Consider the following 7,350-nt stretch of genomic DNA (forward strand, 5'->3'; position numbering starts at 1 on the left):
CGTTACCGAATCATTTGAAGTATGTCTTCTTGGGAGATAAAGAGACTTTGCCTGTCATAATCTCTTCATCACTCACGGCAGTGGAGGAGGAAAAACTAGTTCGGGTGTTGCAAGAGTACAAAACAGCTATTGGATGGACTTTAGCCGACATCAAGGGACTTAGTCCTACAACATGCATGCATCGCATACTTCTAGAGGAGGGGGCTAAACCAACTCGAGAGGCTCAACGCCGACTCAACCCTCCAATGATGGAAGTTGTGAAAAAGGAGATCATTAAGCTTCTTGATTGTGGGGTCATTTACCCAATTTCGGATAGTCGTTGGGTTTCACCGGTTCAAGTTGTACCAAAGAAATCAGGAGTCACTGTGGTAAAAAATGAAGAGAATGAACTTGTCCCCACTCGTATCCAAACAGGTTGGAGAGTTTGCATTGATTATAGGAAGCTCAACGCCACCACAAGGAAAGATCACTTCCCTTTGCCGTTCATTGATCAAATGCTTGAAAGGTTAGCCGGTCATTCTTTTTATTGCTTTCTTGATGGCTATTCGGGATATAATCAGATTGTTATAGCCCCAGATGACCAAGAAAAGACTACTTTTACTTGTCCGTTTGGTACTTTTGCTTATCGACGAATGCCATTTGGTTTATGTAATGCACCAGCCACCTTTCAAAGATGCATGGTAAGTATCTTTTCCGATTTCGTTGAGAAGATTATTGAGGTTTTCATGGATGATTTTAGTGTCTTTGGTGACTCTTTTGATGGATGTTTAACTAATCTCACGTTGATATTAAAACGTTGCATTGAAACCAACCTTGTTTTAAATTGGGAAAAATGTCACTTCATGGTAAAACAAGGCATAGTTTTAGGACATATAGTTTCAGAAAAGGGAATTGAAGTTGATAAATCAAAAATAGGTCTTGTACGCCACTTACCCTCTCCCACTTCGGTGAGAGAGGTTCGTTCTTTCCTTGGACATGCAGGATTCTATAGACGTTTTATCAAAGATTTCTCGAAGATTTCAACACCCTTGTGCCGACTTCTACAAAAGGATGTGCCGTTTGTGTTCGATGACGAATGTGAGAAGGCGTTCAATCACCTCAAAGAATTGTTAACTTCAGCACCTATCATTGTTCCACCAGATTGGAGCCTTCCGTTCGAGCTTATGTGTGATGCATCAGATTATGCTTTAGGGGCTGTTTTGGGACAACGGAAGGACAAGAAGCCACACGTCATCTACTACGCATCCCGAACCTTGAATGATGCTCAATTGAATTACTCCACCACTGAAAAAGAACTTCTTGCTGTTGTGTTTGCTTTAGATAAGTTTCGTTCTTATTTACTTTGTACTAAAGTTATAATTTACTCTGACCATGCAGCTTTGAAGTACTTACTCACAAAGAAAGAAGCCAAACCAAGGCTTATTCGCTGGATGCTTCTTCTTCAGGAGTTTGACGTGGAAATTAGGGACAAAAGAGGATGTGAAAATGTAGTGGCTGACCACTTGAGCCGTTTGGTACATGAAGAAGACCTTCTACCTATTCCAGAGGCATTCCCAGATGAACAATTGCTGACCATTGAGGTAAGTGAGCCATGGTATGCTGATATTGTGAATTATATTGTGTCTAAACAAGTTCCAAGCACCATAACTAGGCACCAACGCGATAAACTTAAAAAAATTGCACGGTTTTATGTGTGGGATGACCCTTATTTGTGGAAATATTGCCCTGATCAAATTATTCGTAGATGTGTGCATGATTCTGAGTTTAATTCAATCTTAACCTTCTGTCACACTTATGCATGTGGGGGTCACTTTGGTACACAACGCACAGCACTTAAGGTTTTAGAATGTGGATTTTATTGGCCCACTATCTTTAAGGATGCTAGAATTTTTGTATGACTTGTGATCGTTGTCAAAGAACGGGCAATATAGGTGCAAAAGATCAAATGCCACAAACCCCTATCTTTTCTGTTGAGATTTTTGATGTTTGGGGTATTGATTTCATGGGCCCTTTTCCTTCTTCACATGGTTTTAATTATATCCTACTTGCTGTGGATTATGTTTCAAAATGGGTGGAAGCAAAAGCCACCCGTACCAATGATTCCAAAGTGGTTGCAGATTTTATTAAAACTAACATATTTGCAAGATTTGGAATGCCACGAGTACTTATAAGTGATGGGGGCTCTCACTTTTGTAATCGGACCATAGAGGCACTACTTAAGAAGTATAATGTCACGCATAAGGTTTCAACACCTTATCATCCCCAAACAAGTGGACAAGCCGAAGTTTCCAACCGGGAAATCAAGCAGATCTTGGAAAAGACAGTTGGACCAACTCGAAAGGATTGGAGCTTGCGTTTGAATGATGCATTGTGGGCATATCGTACTGCCTACAAAACACCAATTGGAATGTCTCCTTTTCGGCTCATTTATGGGAAACCATGCCATCTTCCAGTTGAGTTGGAGCATCGTGCACATTGGGCAGTCAAGACTTTCAACATGAACATTGATGCCGCTGGACTTCATAGGAAATTGCAATTGAATGAGCTTGAGGAAATTCGGACTGAAGCTTATGAGAACGCTCATATTTACAAGGAGAAAACAAAGGCTGCCCATGACAAGATGATTCGTAGTAAAACGTTTTCTATGGGGCAGAAAGTGTTACTTTTCAACTCTCGCCTTCGTTTGTTTCCGGGTAAGTTGCGTTCTAAATGGATTGGTCCTTTTGTTGTTACTAATATTTTTCCCTATGGTGCAGTCCAAATTCAAAGTTTTAAGACAGGACATGAATTCAAAGTGAATGGACACCGTTTGAAGCCATACTATGAGTCTTTTGAGGAGCATGTAGTGGAGGATGTACCCCTCCATGCCATTGGCCCTAGTGAAGCTTAAAGGGAGGTACCGTCCGGCTGGAAGACGTTAAAGCAAAAGCGCTTCTTGGGAGGCAACCCATGTGTTCAAATAGAAAGACAACGGAATCTCCGGGCTCTACAACCAGATTTGCTCTCTTTTACTCTTCTCTTTATTATTTTTACTTTGCTATGATTGTCTTGTTTGCTAGTTGTCTCTCATTGCTTTCTTGTTTAAAGTTTTCTTTTGAAACATTGAGGACAATGTTTAGTTTAAGTGTGGGGGGGTAAACAGAGTGCTTTTCGTGATTTATTTTCAAAATTCACCACCTATCACTACTAATGTTGTTATTCACTGTTTTAAAAAGCGTTTTCGTGCTTTATTTAAAATTTAAAAAAAAAAAACCAAAAGAGTCAAGAGTCGTTTTTGTTGTTTGTTTGTGTCTTAGGGTACCTTCCAACACAATGATGAGGATTTGGTTTTTAATTGCATGACTTTTAAAGAAAGTTACAAACATGGGTGGAAGTCTGATATGCTCTTTGGTTAATACTTAGTTATAGTTGTCAATTACGAATTCACATGTAATCACACACCAAAAAAAAAAAAAAAAGATCATCTGTTTTTGTAACATGCTGGAAGGAAGGAACTCAAACTAACGCTACAACCCTGAGAGACTTGAGCCTGTTCTTTGTTTGGAGAGTTATTAATCTTGATATTCTTGTTTTCTAAAGTCGTTGCATGATCTCATTATTTCTTTGCTTGGTTGCTACTTAGAATGCTTTTTCATCTCTTTAGTTCCAAATACTAGAACTCATGCCCGTTCCATTCAAAGCATCAAATTGATTGCGTAACAAATAACAAGATGAAGTTGTTTAGTTACCATCAGAGCCAAAAAGCCTTATCCCTTGCATATGCATTGTAGGTTTAACCCTTTTGAAGCCTTATTTAGCTTATTTTCTTTGTTAGCTTGCATTATCCCTACCAAGCCTAGTATAAGAATATCCATACCCTTGTTCTTAAAGAATAGTCAAGCATGACTTGTTGGGAATTCCTTTTGATTTACGATTTGCAGAAAAAAAAAAAAACAAAACAAGTGTGGGGTAAGGATTTGTTCCTTTGGATTAGTGTTGTTCAAAAAAAAAAACAAACCAAACAAAAAAACAAAAAAAGAGAGAAAAAAGAAGAAGGGATATGTGAATCTGACCCTAAAGTTGTATAAATCTCCCATTTGTGCTAAAAATTGGGTGCTGCAATCACAAGTTGAATTCCAAGTGTTGATTTCATTGCTCTGTTTACTATTACTTTAAGAACCTTTGTTTATCCTCAACCTTTCTTTGTTAGCCAATACCTTAGCCCCAATACAACCCTTAGACTTCTATCTTGATTGTTATGTGTTTCAATATGTGGAGTTTGAAATTGGTATGAGCTTATGGAATCCCTGGTTCTCGCTTCTAAGTAGTAGCATTCTGTTCATGAGATCATATACACGTTCGTATTAATAATTCCAGAAAGTGCTTTCTTTGTTATAACATATGTGAGTGCTAGTCTACACATTTACATCAATCTTCTCACATATACTTAGTATAGGGAGTGTAGTCAGAAAATCTGTGTGAAAATAGAGAGTATATCGGGTGAGGAATTGAGTGAATTCTCTAAGGCATGTTACCACTTTCAAATGTTGTTTTAATTGATTAAATGTGAGCTAGTGAGTGTTTACTGTGATTAAGTATGAGCTCGAGGGTAAGGATAGCTCAAATCTGTGTGAGTAGTGATTTTTAACATGTCATGTTTCATTGGAAATCCCTGAGGCAATTGTTGGAAGGTTTAGGTTTTGTTTTGTTTTCTTTGTTCTGCTAGGGACTAGCAGAAGCTAAGTGTGGGGGAATTTGATAGGAGCATATTTATGCGACTTTGCTATCTTATTTCTTTGCATTTACTTAGTTAATTCCCATTTATTAGAGTGATTTAGCTTATTTTCGTACTATTGTAGGTCCAAATGGCAAGATTGGCAAGAAAGGGCATTTTGGAGCATTTTAGAGCAGTTTTGGACTTGGAATGGATAGCATATGCATGGGCCAAGATGGATGGACGTTTTTGAAGTTCGAATAGGCTAGGAATGTGCTAAAAAGATGGGGAAATTAATTCAAGAATCAGCTTCTGGGAAGTAAAAACCCTAACTGATTTTATTTTATTTTACCTTATCCTAATCCTATTCGACCTAAATTCCAGCTGGAAAAGGGGGGGATTAATTTCATATTAGGAAACCTAAAAACCCTAATTTCGTGGGTTTCTATTGGGCCCTATAATGCCTAAAGAAATCTGCCAAATAAAACCCTAATTTCGTGGGTTTCTGCTGGGCCCTTTTACCCTAGATCTACCACATATATAAAGGAGGGGTTGCCGCAGGAGAAGGGAGTTCTTTTGGTGCCGTAGCAAGAAAGGAGAAAGGGAGAAGAAGAACTTGGTGCCGGAACCTGCTGCATCCATTGGGTTTTTCAGAGTTCTTCCCTTGATTAGTTCAAATGTTTATTCTAGATTGCTTTTCAATTATTATGAACATGTGTAACTGAATTTCTTCTTAGTTAGAGGTGAATTCGAAGCCATGGACATATGTTTTACATGAATTGATTACTTCCAGTTATGGTTTCATAAAGTATGAATGTGATTTACTTTTCTGTTTTATTGAGAACTTATTCTTGCATGTTTATTAAGGATGCATACTTAGTTTGTATGCAGGGATTTGATGCTAGAATATAAGGGAATTTCACCTAATCGTTATGAACTTATATTCATAAGTAGTGAAAGTCACTAGTCATGATTGCGTTAAGTAAATTCTTGGCAGGAGTATCATGCTTTTCATAGTTACAATTGTCTTGTCAAGGCTTATGATTTTCATAGAACTTAATGATCTTTGATATGTATCTCTATCATGCTGTTCATATAGGGAACTTGATAAGGATAATTTGATTGCGTCGCTGAGTCCAATTCAATGAACTTAGGAAAATCTGAGAGTTAATTAGTGCATTCACAATTAATTTGGGGCTTTGTCGTTCATACTTTATAGAAAGAGTAACTGGAGATCGATTTGTGTGCATATGTTCCATGTGTGGAGAAGAATCCTCTAGTTATCCCTTAATCCATATTTCATTCACAACTTAGTTGTTTGCTGCTGTCAGTTTTACTTTATTCTAAATCATCCAATTTCCCCCCAATCATTGTTCCCTTAACTTAGTTTCCAATTTAATAAGTCTAATTTGTGTTGATTAACATCCCTCTAATCCAGGAATAGAAGCGATCCCTACTTACTCACTACATTGCATAAATTATAGGGTTTAATTTGTGCGTTAGTTATTTCTCACCCAGCTGATTAGAAGTGTTCATCTTGTTATTCTGTATTATGCATAGGTGTGAGACTCGGATCAGAAGTATCTTCAAGTATGGATCAAGTGGGTCAGGTAATTGATCGATTATGAATGGGCGTTGGTTAAGAGAGTAATCTTGTGCTCGACTCGGGATGATCAATCATTTACGTACATAGGAGAATTTCTTCGTTTTCCAAGTTGCTCACGCTCTTCATTTCGTATCTCCCCACGAGCGTAGGAATTGGATGATGGTCATGGAAGAATAGCTCAGATTCGAAAGGTCACATCCAAAGTGACATGGAGTCGTCGGGTAGGAGGTGATAACAGCGGTAGCCTTTACGATGAGTGGCATAACCCACAAAACACAGCGAAAGCGCATGGATCAAGTTTGCTCGTTGATTTTGTGGAGATGAACAAAAGCCACACATCCAAAGATTCGGGTTGTGAGTACCAAAAGCAGAGGCGAAGTACGTGTTGCGCAAGCACAAGGGAGTTTTAAAAGTCAATACACTAGAAGGCATGCGGTTGATTATGTGAGCTGCGGTGACAATAGCATCATCCCAGTGATGCAGGAACATGGCGCCAATCGAAGTGCTCGGCGGTTTCAAGAAGATGTCGATTCTTTCGTTCAGCAACACCATTTTGTTGCGGTGTCGAGGGACAAGTCGTTTCATGGATAATTCCATGTTGTTGGAAGTAAGTCGAAAGTCATGATTGACAAATTTTCCACTATTGTCGGAGCGAAGAATCTTGATTTGAGCATTAAAACCGCTGAGATTTTCATCTGTTTGTGGAATGACTGAAAACGGGAAAACACTTCGTTTTTATTCTTCAGCAAATAAAGCCATGTCATCCGTGTACAATCATCTATGAGTGTAACAAACCATCGAACACCAGAAGGGCACGTGATAGGTGAAGGTCCCGGACATTAGAGTGAATTAACGTAAATGGAGTAGTACACTTGTTCGTACTCAGCGGGTAGGGCACACGGTGACTCTTAGCCAAAATACAAGTATCACATGTGAAGTCGAGTCCTTGAAACACGAGAATAAATCTGGTATAAGATGCTTCATATAACTAAAGGCGGATGTCCTAATCGACGGTGCCACAACCAAATTTGCTTTTGTTTGCTATCAAAGG

Source organism: Prunus mume, unplaced genomic scaffold (genome assembly GCF_029339155.1).
Source record: "Prunus mume cultivar Tortuosa unplaced genomic scaffold, ASM2933915v1 scaffold24, whole genome shotgun sequence".
Taxonomy (NCBI): domain Eukaryota; kingdom Viridiplantae; phylum Streptophyta; class Magnoliopsida; order Rosales; family Rosaceae; genus Prunus; species Prunus mume.